The sequence below is a fragment of the Crocodylus siamensis genome, chromosome 7, assembly GCF_052110815.1.
Source record: "Crocodylus siamensis isolate JL-2025a chromosome 7, ASM5211081v1, whole genome shotgun sequence".
Taxonomy (NCBI): domain Eukaryota; kingdom Metazoa; phylum Chordata; order Crocodylia; family Crocodylidae; genus Crocodylus; species Crocodylus siamensis.
The window spans coordinates 30,591,262-30,606,438 of record NC_143401.1 but is presented as its reverse complement, the minus strand read 5'-3'; positions in this window follow the sequence as shown (position 1 = coordinate 30,606,438).

Sequence of the window (15,177 nt, the reverse complement as noted above, 5' to 3'; positions counted from 1 at the left end):
CATGCTGTTACTTGCTTATTGTAACTCTGCCAGTCAGCTTTATCTTATTATTAAAATGGTAAGTCTTCTAGAGTTATTTTCCATTGGACTGAGTGCCTCTTCCATTTTTAGTTTATTATAATGTAATTCAATATCTTGTTAAATGTCACTTTACTCATGTACACTTTGCTTGTTATACTTTCAGTGTAATAGAATATAGTAACTCCCACCATATCTTAATCTTGTGCTGGTATTCAGGTCATTCTAAGAAGGTGACTTAGTATCGTTCTCCCAGTATCATTCTTGAGTTAATATGGTAGCAAAGGCTCTTTAAAAAAAATAACTACTTTAGGCTATTTGATTGAAAAAGAAGATTTATGCTTTGTAGAAACATAAACCTCCTTGCTGGATGTCTAGCTGAGACTCAAATTGGAAAGATGTGTGTGTCATCAATATGATCATCATCATGATCATCATCATAACTACTCCGTATTTCTACATTTCTTTGGAAGCATTAGCCTACAGAATCTAGGAAAAGTTAGAAAGACATACCTTGTATATAGGGATCATGTGGTTTGCCCAAGGTATTGCAAACAAGTGTTAGTGGAGTCCTGGCTGTAGGAACCCCAATCTAATCAGTATAGCATAGTTCAAAGCACTCTGAAAATAGAAACACAATAAAAATCAAGTTCTGGACAGTTCGGTATGATGGGCTGAAAATGAGGCATTAGTTAAGGACAGATCACAAATACCTCATGCAGTTAGTAATTTCACATGTGTAAATTTGAAACACACTTTAATTTTATATGGAACCATAACTGTAATGAAATTAAATTGAACTCAAAAGAATAATGAGCTCTAAATTGAGAAATGGTGTGATAATATTTTCCACAGTTAAGTTAGTCAGCCATCTGCATTACTTTCTAGTAACAATTGCATTGCCTGTTTTGAGAAGTCATTCAAGTTTGCAATAAACCCCTTTCTAATTTTAACAAATACAAGTTATATAAGAAAGAATAGGGAGTGTAAGGACAATGTAGTGGGAAGTATGTGTGTGCATGCCTGCGCATATGTGTGTGCACATGTGCAAGTGAAGCAGTGTGTCTGAGTTTAGTATGAATCCGGACTGAATGTTCAGGGTCTGAAGAAGAACAATTTTTCTGAATACAGTTTAAGCTGACACTGCACTATTATTTTTTTTCAAAACCACCTTTTGTCGAGTCACCATAAGGATTTTGAAAACATGTATGTGGAGAACTTAAAATTTTTCCTGAACACATAAGCCTCTGTTTTGATGTTACTTACATACTATGGCTTGGTAAGGTCAAGGGTCTTTAAAATTGCTGTCTGTTCTTTGACAGTAACACTCAAATGCAGTGACTCCTAACTAAGTTTCTGGAAGTTTGCTTGCTAAAAGACTTCCAATGGTAAGTTCTGTGGTCTGTAGCTGTAAGTCAGTAAGCAGAACTGCTGTCGTAAGGAAGTCGATGGAATTACAAACTAGAAGAATTTAGCATGCTGAGGATTTGGGAATCCTGTATTGTACCTAAAGTGGGATGACAAAGAAAAGATTGTCTTTCATAATGAAGGCTAGGTCTGAACTGAGTATCAGGGTACATGGAAATTATGCAGAAGTTGGAGCATGTAGCACAGAGAAGATCTGTTTATACTATTTGAGCAACCACTCAAATAACTACTACTCCTTGCTTAATTTTATTTTTAACTGTAGTGTCAGGTTAGAAGAGATTCTGGGATTGAATTGGCTTATCTCAAGCTTCTTGGAGAAGGAGGCAGACAACAGTTTGTGTCTCAGGAGTCCAATGGTGAATTTGACAGGTTTTGCCATGGATAAGAGGGATTCTATTCAACTTATATTGAAGAGGAGGATAAACCTTATGACTTTTTAAAATGTTCTCAGCAGACGTTATCTTAGTCTGTGGGAAAGAAATGCGATTGGTAGTGCAGTTTTCTTTAGAGTTCTTAAACACTAAGGCTCCAGGTTCCAGATGGTGTAATAACTTAATGTTAACAGTAACAATAAAAAAATATCATGAGAGCAGCTAGATAGCTTCACTCATTAATTCAAATTTATTCTAGATTTTTAGCATTTGAAAATCATAACAACTTGATATGATTTTCAAGTCCAGAATGTCAGAAATGTTGTAATATTTATACAAAGGTACTGAATTGCTGTTATCTATGGGCAAGAAGCTTCTGACCGAGTGGCTGGAGAGCAGTGTAACTAACCTGTACTCTCATAAGTAGGGTGACCAGATAGGACCATGGGAAATCTGGGACATTGCCTCCCCCTCCCAGCCCTTCCCAAGTCAACGACATCACTGTAAGCAAAGCACAAACATCTCTGTACCGGCTCTGCCCCTGCCCCTGCCCTTGCTACGTACAACCTCGGCAGCACAGCTCCTCTTCCAGCCTCTGGGTTAAGCTCAGAAGAGCAATGAGGAAGGGGAGAAGAGGAGAAGATTCTCATGGAGAACAAAAGCCCTCCCCCCCATGTCTTCCAGTGTGATCCTACTGCCTAACAGCGACCCAAGCAATGGTGCCTGGGTTTCATACCTGTTCCATCTGGGCAGGTGCAGGTGCGGGGAGGCAGCTGAGCTGGGCGGGAAAGACCTGGCCAGAACCATAGTCCTAGCTGGGGACCCATGGGTCACTGCCCAGGGTACTGTGTCCAGGGGGGCCGCACATATGTGAGTGTGCATACACACACACACACACACACACACACACACACACGTGTAAGCAGCCTGCGCTCTGGAGGAACTAGGCCAGGCATGTGCAGGGAGGGTGTGCCAAATCAGGACATTTATTTGAATTTTCAGCTACTGGCCAGGACACTAGGACAGCCTAAGAAATCTTGGATGATATGGGTGAAACTGGGATGTATGGTCAGCTAACTCATAAGGAGTGCTATGGGAACTTACATACTAGTATAAAGCACAACCTTGCATGGTAAATAGCTTAGAAACAAATTCATCTGCCTCAGAAGGTTTTCAGAAGGCAGAGTCTGATTTTTTCCCCTATCATCTACAAAAGCTTTACAATAGAATGATTTAGACTGAGGTAAGCAAAACAAAAATACAATTCTGGGCATTTCAAATCTGAATTTTACACCTCCTGACTGCTTAATGGCTTCTGTGAAATGAGGTGACTGCAGCTTAGATCCAGTTGAACTATGTCAGGGCCAGGTGTCATGGAGTGCCCTCCAGGGCTTGCTCAGGACTGCTATAGCCTTATTTAGTCTCTGCATGAGTCCCCTGAACCCAGCCCTGGCTTGGCTTCTAGAGCAGTGGGAGAGCCCATGTTCCTGAGACTCTGTGGCCTTTTTTCCTCTCGCTGTCCTGATACTTTGTGGTTCTGAAGGTACATAAACACATACTCACTTTCCAACAGTTAACTTTTTAAAGTTGACTTAACTGTCAGAGTGTACACATGTATGTGGAACAGAGTCAACTTAAATGCAATGCAAGATAATACACCTCCAAGCTGCATTAGTTAAGTTGACTTAGCTCACTTAGTTGATGGTTGTCACTGTCAGGGAGTTGTACATGTGTATGCTCTGATGTGGCTTAATTTAAGTTGACTTTATAAGTGCGTATGTACCTGAGTCAAGGAGTGGCCATCCAATTCTGTTCCTGAGAGAGAAGTTTCCCTTTTTGTTGGGAGAGGACCATGAACAACCTAAAGTTGCAAGCAGCACAGCAGGCAGTCTCTTCTGTAAAGTGATGTAATGGGGCAAAAGCCAGGCAATGAGAGGTTTTCTATCTCCTCTAAGGGGGTTAAGCAGCCCCTCTGTCCCCAGTCTAGCCCACATAGCCCTGAGCACCCCCAGAGATACTCAACTGTTCTTTTTCCAGTCTTCCCAGCTCCCCATAGCTCTTCCACTTTATCGGACTGTTGTGAACAGGAGCTCCCAAGCTGGGGGTGGGGGCAGGGGGGGAATGTTTGTTTGTTGTTTGTTTTTTCCTTTTTTTGTTTTTTTTTTAGCGTGGTCTCCCATTGCCATTTTTATCTCTCCCTGGGTATTGGGCATCTTACCTTTGCTGGTATGTGAACAAAGCCATTCAAGACTGTGTTCCTCTAGTCCATTTTGTCTTCTCTCACACGTAGTCAGACCTGGTATATAACCCTTCATTCTCTGTGCACGGGCTAAGAAGGTAAACTGAGTCACATCATACTATAACAACATCAATATAATTAACAAAGAAATAACACAATAAAACCTCTAATATGTCACAATAAGCAACATTTTGCCACCCTGCACTGGAGCTTGTGAGCTGGCTCCCTGCCATGGGCTGAAAACCTCTGCTTGCCTCCTAGAGAGCTGGAGCTGCCTGTTCTGTCTTGGCTGCAGACACCCAGGCCCTGCAGGGGATGAGCACAGAGCTGCAAGGAGGGTGCTGAGGAGGGTGCTGTGGAGGGGATGGATGGCTCAGTGCAGCTGTGTACCACCCAGTCCTCTGTGCTGCTCCAGACTGGATTGAACCTGCTCACAGGCTGGATACAGCCTTGGGTCCCTAGATTACCAGCCTCTGACCTTCACTGTATCATTGTCAGCAATCCCTTGTTTTGGGGATGATCTCCTTGAAGGTCAGTTCTTCATGTTGGTATCCATTTTCTTGGGGTATGCCTTCAGTGTGTCACTGCAGCATTTCCTCTGTATATACAACTGACTTGATACAACCTTGCAACCATTTTGACATGGATGGGTTGTGGAGCCTGAACAATCCTCAACTTTCTACAGGCTGACTCACTGCAGAACAAGGATAGTACAACTGTTTAGGCAAGCAGTATTTTTCCACTCTCCATGCTGTCCCTATCCTGTGGGCTTTATCCCCCAGGTTACTAGTCCAGCTTGACTTCATGCCAAAATAAATATGGATTTAAAATAATGTATAAGAAACCTTATAATAAAAAATAGTGTCATTATTTGCATGCTGGATGCTTTGTTGAGGCTCTGCAAGAACAACTGTGTTGGTCTTTCATTCCTCAATATGCTTTGAGACTAGGGAAACTTAATTCAAGAAACAAACAATGAAGAAGAGTCTTTGCTAGCAGAAACAACCTTCCTTTGCAAGGACCCAGCTGTTGCTATTTGCCTACTATGGTCCTGAGGGAAGACAGAGGTAGTAAAAAAAGACTGGCTTAGAATAAAGTGGCATATTCCTCCTCTAAGAACAGATGCAGAAATCTCCCATGGCTCTTATAAGGAACTGGCTTCTCTTCCCTCCCCACACATATTTTTAAATGTTTGGGACACAGCTGACTGTAGCACAATCCTGTAAGGTAACCCTACCAGAGCAATGTACATGGCAATACAAGTTCTAGCATTGGAGGAATTGAAAAATAAAGTATGGCCTTGGATAAAGGCTGTAGCCAAAACCTAGACAAATGTATGATGAAGGATAGTAGTAAAAAAGAAATCAATCTTGGACATCCCTTTGGGATCCAGCTCCATTCAAATTGAAAGCTCAAATACATTTTAAATGCACAACTTTCCTAATGTTCTGAGCCATTATGTAATGATGTAAATGTATATTGTTTCTGGGAATCACCTAGCTGTAAGTTAAATAAGGTCTGAGAGATTCTGTTTATGGCATGTGAGCATTGTTCAGTCTTTAAGCAATGCTTGAATCCCCTAGGAAATTGTTCCCAGGAAGCCGGTAGCAAACAGCAAGCAAAGTTGTTTACTGCTTTCTTCTCTAGCTAGGATCAGCAATTGTGGCTGAGTTGCTCCCTGGGACCAGGACAATATTGTTCTGGCCAAGATTCCTGAAAGAGGTGATCATCTGCATGCTGTTTTTAACCATCCCTAATCAGGCACTAATGTAAACAATGTGTACTCAACACGTTGCGCTAAAAATATACCAAGACTCTGCATCAATAGATGGTTTCTCCAAAGGGAAATTAACTTGATACCAACTATTATTTAGTAGAAGACACATGATATTCTCATAAGGTGTTGTGGCCCCCATTCCAGCTTCCACTATAACACTTCATTCTCACTTATCATTACATAAGTCATGCCCCTTACTCTACTGAAGATAAAAATTCTCCAACTACAGTATAATGTGCAATGTACACATTATGTATATTGTATTTATAAATTCTATTGTTCTGAATTTGGGAGCATCTCTATTTAACTGATACTGTTTGGAACTGATGGCTGCTGTTCTGATGCGTGAATCATCACAATTCTAGATGAAAATGTGCTTAACTTTGCTGTGAACTCAGCAGATTTTCACTGGCCCAGATTTGCATTGTGGCATGTATTTAATAAACAATTTGTTCATGTTTACTCATAGTGAACTAGTTTTCTTTTAAAAATATCCACTGCAATATGAATCTTCTTGGGCAAATACATGCACCCAATAATGCTTAGTAAATAAGCTCTTTCAAGGAATGGACCTATTAATGACTTGGTTCTATGTATAGAAATCAGAATAATATAGTTTGGTTTAAAACGGCATAGGCCCAAATTCTAATCTTAATGATCACTGTAGAAATCAGGATTAATATTTCTTTGACTTTTAGAACTACCCTGGAATTATATTGGGTTGAATGAAGTCAACATCTGCCTTTATGTTTCTATATATAAAATCTAGCAAGAAGCAAGTGTATCTACAACTCTGCATTTTACCTTTTCTCATAGTTACAAACACAGGTACTTGGATAGCAGTCTGTAGAATATGCAAAGATCCAGTAACATTTCTAAATTAAATGTATTTTTACTAGCAGAAGGCAATATCTAGACTACTGCATATATGAAAACTTGAAGGAAAAACATCTTTTGAGGAAAAGCTTCACAATATTCAACATCAGTAACATAACATACATAAATAAAAAATGTTCATGTACTGTAAAACTTAAATGAATTATGGAACAATTAGAATATTGTAAAACCAAATTTGCTGATCTAATGTGTGCATATCATTTCTCTGCACCAAGGTTAGAGAAACAGTAATTTACCACCACTTGGATAGCAACAGAGCTTCCTCCTAAATCAGGAGGCACTGGGAAAACTGGTATGTGAGATAAGGTAGAAAAAATGTACCAGAGGTTATTAGCAGAATTTTTTTAATGTGACTTGAGTGAGCAGATAAGAAGCTGAAACGTCTGTAAGAGGTATATCCCTTGTTTTAAAGGAACCAAAGCATAATATTAATGTTTAATGTTTATCTAGATGGTGTCCATATTCACCTGAAAATAAGACTTCATTCTGAAAGTGTATTAATATATTTTTTCCTCCAGAAATATTACTTAAGTTTAAAGAGAAATGGGTCCTATTCAGATAAATACATAAATCCATTCGAATGAATGCTAGTCTCACAAATGAATCAGAGGGCAAAACTAGGTTTTCTAGATACAGAGCACACGGAATCCATTCTCTTCCAAAATAATGTATCTAGGCTGGGGTGGATCCAGGATTTGGCCAAGGGGGGTGCAGGAGCAGCCACCCATGCTGTAAGGGTGACTGCACCCCCTGTGCCCAGCCTCCTCTGCCTCCCTACACCAGTGTGGGCAGAACACACCAGCAGAAGCCTCTGAGGACTTTTTTTTAAAATCCTTAAAGCATTTAAGAATCTCCCTTCCTTCCCTTCCATGCTCAGAGGCATGTCACCTCCTCCAGATCATATAAGAATCCTCCTGCTTCCCCTCCATGCTTTTGTGGCATGGTCCAGTCCAAAATAGGGATCATAGAATCATAGAAGTAGGGTCAGAAGGGACCTTGCAGATCTTTAAGTCCAACCCCCCGCCTGGGCAGGAGAAAAAAACTGGACTCAAATGAGTCCAGCCAGGTAGGCATCAAGCCTCTTCTTAAAGATCCCCAGGGATGAAGCTGTGCTATTGAACCCCTGGTCAGCCCCTGTACCTAGATGAGGATCTAACTAAAATTTGAATTATAATGAGCATGTTCTAGGATAATGAAGGCATCCGAGATTCATCCTACTTTTCTAAATAACGCCTCCTATGTGAGCAGTTCCAGACTTTGTGAGCAGCTCACCCCTGCCTAGATTGTTTAGTCACTGAAGCTTAAGCGTATCATTATTTATTATAGAAGTGCCTAGAGGCCGCAACTGAATTCTATAAATGGATTTTCATCACATTGGTTGTCATGAAATGATTCTGTTTAACAACAGTTACTATGCAGAGGCATCTGATAATATCTCAGTATTCTGTTATATTTAGACATTGAAATAACTGTGATCTCTCTTGGCAAATGCTGACCTTTTCATAGCAGCTGCTATATACCCTACCACTATGGGCCTAAACAAAACCTACTGAAATCAATAGACTTCTATTGACTTCAGTCAACTTTGGATCTGGCACCATGAGTGGGTTCCAAAGACAGTGTACAATATCTATGTAACTTCTCCAAATGGGATTATAGTATTAGCTATTGTCACAGGACTATAGTTAAAAGTATAGGTTTCACTCTCCTAGTGCATTGGATTTGAGAGTGATTGTGTTTAGAGATAGCAACAAGGAACTGGAATATTACATTGAATTGCTTTGGTACCATGACCTCTCATTTTTACCAGCATAAACAGGAATGGTGGTAAGTAACCATTGCCATTTTTATTTGTTCAGTATTTGCCACTGGCTATCAAACTCAGATATATAAATCACTGATGTATTTTCACTGTTTTAAAAATGATTTGTTAATTAAAGTCCATATATTTCAAAATAGCCCAAAGCTATATCCATTATGAAATTGAATGTGGTATCTCTGATACACAGCTTGGATACAGTATTGTGAAGGCATGGACTGGGTATAAGAACAAATTAAGTCAGTTAAGGATGGCAAGTTCTACACAGACTCTTCAGTTCACTTGTTGTTTGATTCTGCATGATGCTGAACACTGTTGCCCTGATCTAGAAAAGCACTTCTGTACAGAGTTTGCATTAAATATGTGACTACAGACATTTAAGTCATTGGGATTCATCATACTTAAAAGGTAAACACCAACTTCAGTGCTTTGCTGGATCAAGGTGAGAATGCTCAGCACCTTTTAGAACTGACCATTAACTAGAATTGTGTCTCCTTTTTGTGAGCACAGCTAGACATGATTCTTTGGCAGATGCCCATCTGTGTAGTGGGACAGAAAGAGACAATTAGACCTTTCTAACGTTATGGGCCCAAGACATTTTCAATCTTATGCTATAGACTAATGTAAGTAGTCTCTCCCTTGGAAAAGAATAACATTTTTATATTGTTTTCTCTTCCTAGGGACTCCGAATCATACAAGTGTGAAGCACAAGCAGGCAAGCATGTGTCATCGCAAGCTTTGCTCAAATAAGGCTATATTGAGACTAAACTTCAAAATAAACTCCAAGGTGGGTATCAATGCCTCCTGGATGGGATAAATTAAAAGTATCACAGTAAGTTGCAACTAAATGGAGCCTTGTAATGGTTCCTTGTAAATAGTAAGTCTCTCTTTTACTCACTCATTATGCCTTATATCTAGTTATAAAAGCTAATTGGATTTATGTCTTGTGTAGGAAAACAACACATGGTATTCCATGTTTTTTGCACTGGATGTTTTAAAATGTCTCATAATAACTGACTTCTAAAAGACATAAACATGCTGCTGATGAAATCCAAGTACTATAAGAAGTAATTCATTTGGAGAAGCTAGTTTACTATATAGCTGGTTTTCTGGGTATTTTTTAGTGGTGCTATTTCTATGGCTCGTTTCGTGTATATTTACCTTTCTCCTGTGTTTGAAAAGTGACTGCCTTATTCCTAACTTTGGTGTGACTGTTTACATGTCTGTCAAATAAATCATAGAAGGATACATTAAGGAAATCTGGGGCATGCATACTTTAAGACATGATCACCCCTTCAGTAGGAAATGTTTACTAATGTGCAAAAGGTTAGATGTGAGCTATTTTGAGGTCAGGGCACAATGTTCCCTCAGGAAAAATTAGTAGGAACCTGAAGAAGAATGAATTGCATTTGAAAGAGTCTTTAAGTTTATCCCAATCTTGCAATGGTCCAATGAAAAATATCACACACAAATCCCTGCCTCACAAATTTCCTGGACTATCACAACCACATCGTTTTAGGACTAAGGAGGAGATTTTTCATCTTCCTTGGAAACACTTAGAAGTAATTATCTAATTGTATGTCACAAACCCTCTGCTTCCTATAATTGCAGGAATGGAAAATTGATGATTCTCAGTTGTTCCTGTGTTTTTACCCTCCAGTTCTAGTGATCTTTTTTATTGCATAGGATAAACGCTACAGCAAATCACAGAACTGGGTTTCTGGGTTTCTTGTGGTGGAAAATCTATCTGGCCTTCAGGAGCATTTCCATTTTCAAGCATTTCCATTTTCTTCCTCCTACAGTGGGTTGCCTAGATTTGGGATTGAAAGGAAAGCTCAGTAGTATTCATACTAATGGAATGGTTCATCTTCCATCTGGAGTTAATCTTAATAGTACTTTTATTACATGCACATGAAGAGTACAGTATGGGCACATTAATGTTGCTGCTAAAGCCTTCATTTTTGCTGTACTTCACCTTCTCAGATTTCAGTGGTGCATCCTCAATGTTACATTAGTAAAAGCTTTATATTTAGCATATTCTGTGTACTTTGACTGAATGAGCCTTGCAGCAATCCAACCAAAAGGGAGTGTTTTGGGAATAAATCCACTGAACTCATTCCATCTTGGGGTGTTGGTAACAGGATAATGGGAATCCATCAAATATCACGCTGAAGGACCTAAGAAGCCAATAACTTTCAAAAGAACCAAAGACACACTTGTGGGGAAAGGAAACTGCAGAATCAGATATCAATTTTTATTTAGTTCATATGAGTGCTATAGAGTTTCACTACCTTAGATGGTCACCAGAAGTGGTAGGAAACCTATTAAAGTCACTCTGCTGAGATACCCTGCTCTTCTGTCAATGTGAGTTTCCACCCAGCATGAAACCAAATGTCTCAGACATATTCTAATACTGTACTAGTAGGGGGTGTTTCATAGAGGTGTGGTGAATCCAGATTAGTTAATCTTTGTAAAAATGTTTTGATAGGAAAAGATTGCATTGTCAGGCTAAATGCCTATTTAATTCTTGGAACAGGGAGTGGAGGGATGCAAAATATAAACTAGACTGAATCTTCAGTTTGGGTGTACTAGCATAACTAGTGCTTAAATTAGCTCCTGATAAAAAGAACTAATAGTAAAGAAATTAACTGGGTAAGTGCATAAACATGCAATAAAATCAAGTTTTATATACAGATCAGTAGCTTTCACTTGCATAACTAAATATTTCACATTGTAAAATTCTCAGTTGCTATAGATTTGTGTAGCTCCACTGCAGTCAGTGGTGTAGCTCTGATTTACTTCAGCAGAAGTTTTGGTCTGAGTGTCTATGATAGTAAATACATTACATTTTAAAAAATGTTTGGTAATTTTTTAAATATTGCGATATGTTCTGCTTCGTTAGCTGTCTATACTAACAGAAGTGAAGCTTTCTCTGAATCAGCCACAGTGGCATCAGGATAATAGAACCTTATATAGCAGAGTAACTCTCTTTGAAGTTGATAGGAATTTTGTTTGCATAAAGATTAAATAGGTAGGCACCCTTTTCTGTGCTTCACAAGACAAGGAAAGGTTACCAATGGAGCAAAGGCATGTTGCTTCAAGCTAGTTTCCAACTTTATTATGCAAGATAGCAGTACAGTTTATGTAAAGCTACGTTCATTTTTCTTGGTGTATGCATTTAGAACACAGCCCTACATCTTCTAAAGTGCAGGAGGTTTATGCTGACTTTAGTAATACAGGATTGGACCTACAGCCACTTACAAGTATTGTTTTAAGTACCTCCTGTAAGTATTTCTTGTACAGCTCTCCTTTCTATTGGCATCTTATCTAATAAGACGCATACCTAAAGGGTGGGGAACACCCTTCTCATCAGTGCAGAAGCAGACAATGATCTTGGTGTCATTATTGATGCCAAGCTGAACATGGGCTCGATGATCTCCCGAGGTCCCTTCCAGCCCTAATGTCTATGAAATGGGCTGACAGTGTGGGGGCGCGGTCAGGAAGGCCAACCGCACCTTGTCATGCATCCACAGACGCTTCTCAGGCAGGTCCAAGGAGGTGATCCTCCCCCTCTATGCAGCACTGGTCAGGCCACAGCTGGAGTACTGCATCCAGTTCTTGGTGCCACACTTCAAGAGGGATAACATGGAGAGGCTCCAGAGGAGGGCCACTCGCGTGATCAGGGGGCAGCAGGGCAGGCCCTATGAGGAGAGGCTATGGGACCTGAACCTGTTCAGCCTTCACAAGAGAAGCCTGAGGGGGGATCTAGTGGCCTGTTACAAACTAGTCAGAGGGGACCAGCAGGCATTGGGGAGGTCCCTGTTCCCCCGAGCACTACCAGGAGGGACTAGAAATAATGGTCACAAGCTGGCAGAGGGTAGATTCAGGCTAGACATCAGGTGGCACTACTTCACTGTCAGGGCAGCTAGGATCTGGAACCAACTTCCAAGTGAAGTGGTGCTGGCTCCTACCCTGGGGGTCTTTAAGACAAGGCTAGACGAACACCTTGGTGGCGTCGTTTGACCCCAGTACTCTTTCCTGCCATGGCAGGGGGTCGGACTTGATGATCTCCTCAGGTCCCTTCCGACCCTACCAACTATGAAACTATGAAACTGTAATCACTGTCAGTCTGCACATGTATTGTTGTGCAATGAGAAAAAAATTCAAAGTGAAAAGTTTGTCACAATCAGTAAGTATTCACGTTGTTTAAATAAGCATAAGATAACAAGAGCAACCTAAAGGAAATCACACTGACAGAAACTTGATTTCTGCTGTTGCATATGTATTCTCCATACCTAACTGGTGCAGCATTGATGTATTTTTCTTGGAAAAATACTTTTTAAAGAGTCTTAGGCTCTTGGTCACTTTTGGTACTGTGCTCTTCATCAAATGAAAAGCTTTTAGTGGAATTTCTGTGGAGCAAACTGTTGCAGCATTTAAACTTTCATAAGATAGCATCAGAAGTCTCTATTCAGAAGAACTCTCCAGCTTTCCTTGTCCAGCAAAATGAGACTGTTTTTAGATCCTTCCTTCCTTCCTTCTAGACTTGCTAGCTCTAAAGCCCCACAGTACCTCTCCACCATTCCTCTTTTATGCCAGTTTTGACTTGTGTGTGTAGTACTACTCTCTGGGGTCTGTCCGCAAAAAGGACTAGAGACCTACCACTTAAGAAACAGGTGTTTTTATGTCTAGTGGCAGTGGTGTAACCACTCATTTCTGTGCCTGGGGTGGTAATCATGCCTTGTTCAGAGACAATGGCAGTTCAGTGATGCAGACAGAAATGTCCCTTCCCTTTTTGCTGCTGAAACAAGTCAAGCAGTCATTAAAAAAACAAACTGGCTGCATAAAAGATGAGAGGGATAACCCTTTCTGATACTTCCCTCCCCCTCCCCACATCCTGTTTCTGCTGGACAGTATCCTTGCACTGTGGGCTGCTGTCACCCAGGTGCGACCAACCCTGTCATTGTTGCTCTGCCCTCCCTACTGCCATAGCTGGAGCTGCCAGAGGGTGACATATGCCTTTGGCTCCATTTCAGCACCCACATCCAGGCAGTGCCAAGGGATCATAACCCACTCACCCACCCATTGTTGTGTTATTGCCAAGTGGCAGACATTTATGTTTCTGGAGCTTCAAAAGACAAAGCTCTAGACCTAGCTCCCACACTACGTGTGATCGGTTTAGTAATTGAGTCCTTTTGGAACACAAGGATTTGATACAGATGACATTCAATTGCTTCATTGGACTTTTTGCAACTTCTAATGTTCAGGTATGAGTCTTTGTGTAATTTGGCTGGTGGGTTGTACACATGCAGAGGTATAAAGGCATTGGGTGGTGTGTAAGCTCCTTGTTGGCTTACTGGAACAATTAAAAACCTAGTACTTTCTACAGCTCCAGCTGCCACAGAAGGGATTCCTGCTTTAGCTCAAAAATTTTTGAAGGAGGGATTATGATGTCCCTTGTTTTGTCAAGTCTCTACCATGTCTTTTGTTTAAGGGAACTTCACTCTAGTGCTAGAAGCTGTTTGGAGCAGAAGGGTTTGAATTCTGGTCCATATTCTCCAGGTAAATCAAATTTATTAAGTAATTGCCTGTCGCTCACCACATCTCCCTGGATGCTTTTTAGGCTCATTGGTAGGTAATTGGTAGCAAATAGGAGGCTTGTTTAGAGAACATAGTCTGAGAATGTGTTGGTGAGAGACGGTTGTTAAGAGCTCATGTATCATGTTGCCAAGGCAAGCCATTCATTGTGCCCAACAAAAAGCTTTACTGCGCCTACAAAATCCAAGAACTATAGTACACATTCTTGGGTGCCACCTACTGGCACCTTATCTAGTAATTACTTGCATATATACAGAACATTTCTGTAACAAGGATTAGGCCTCTTGGGAGAAGCTAGTCCAATGGTGCTTGTTGTCCACCACGTAAAAACCTTCTCCCTGCCTTTTGATAGGATTCCCTGGGAATTACCCTGTTTCCTAAATGGTGAGGTGTATGGCATTTTTTTCATGTGAATGCTTTTATATTTGCTGAATGATGTTTCAGCATGAAAGGACAACTGCAGTGCACTTCCTATTATAAAAAATGTTTTGGTATTTTTCTTTCTGAAGCACTCCTTTATAGTTTTATACAGTACCTTTCATGTAGTCATATTAGCCATTTTAGAAACACTATTAAGCCTCTTAGCATCTGTGTGAGGAACAGATAAGTTCCAGTTGCCTACATTGGGAAACTGAAGCACAGAGGGAAGCTGAACAATTTTGCTGATAACCTACTGTAGCATAGCCAGCAATAGAAATGGTTAGGTCTTATTTTCTGGGCTCAGCCACTAATTCAATGAAATTTTCATCAAACACAAATAAATAATAATGGTCTGACTGTATCCATATGGATACAGCATAGTTGAAATTTAGGGAGCAGATTATGCATTTTCATCTGTTGGTTACATATAATTATTATTTTTAAAATTAGACTATGACAAAAATTCATTTCCAGTGTAACTGCTAAATGATGCTACTGGAGTTATTCACCACTTGTGAATTTGACCTTTTGGTTTTGACCTGAAAAATATTTTCTTATTAGGATCTCCTCTTATTCACCCCACTTCAGCATGCAAGTTTGGAAGTGGGTG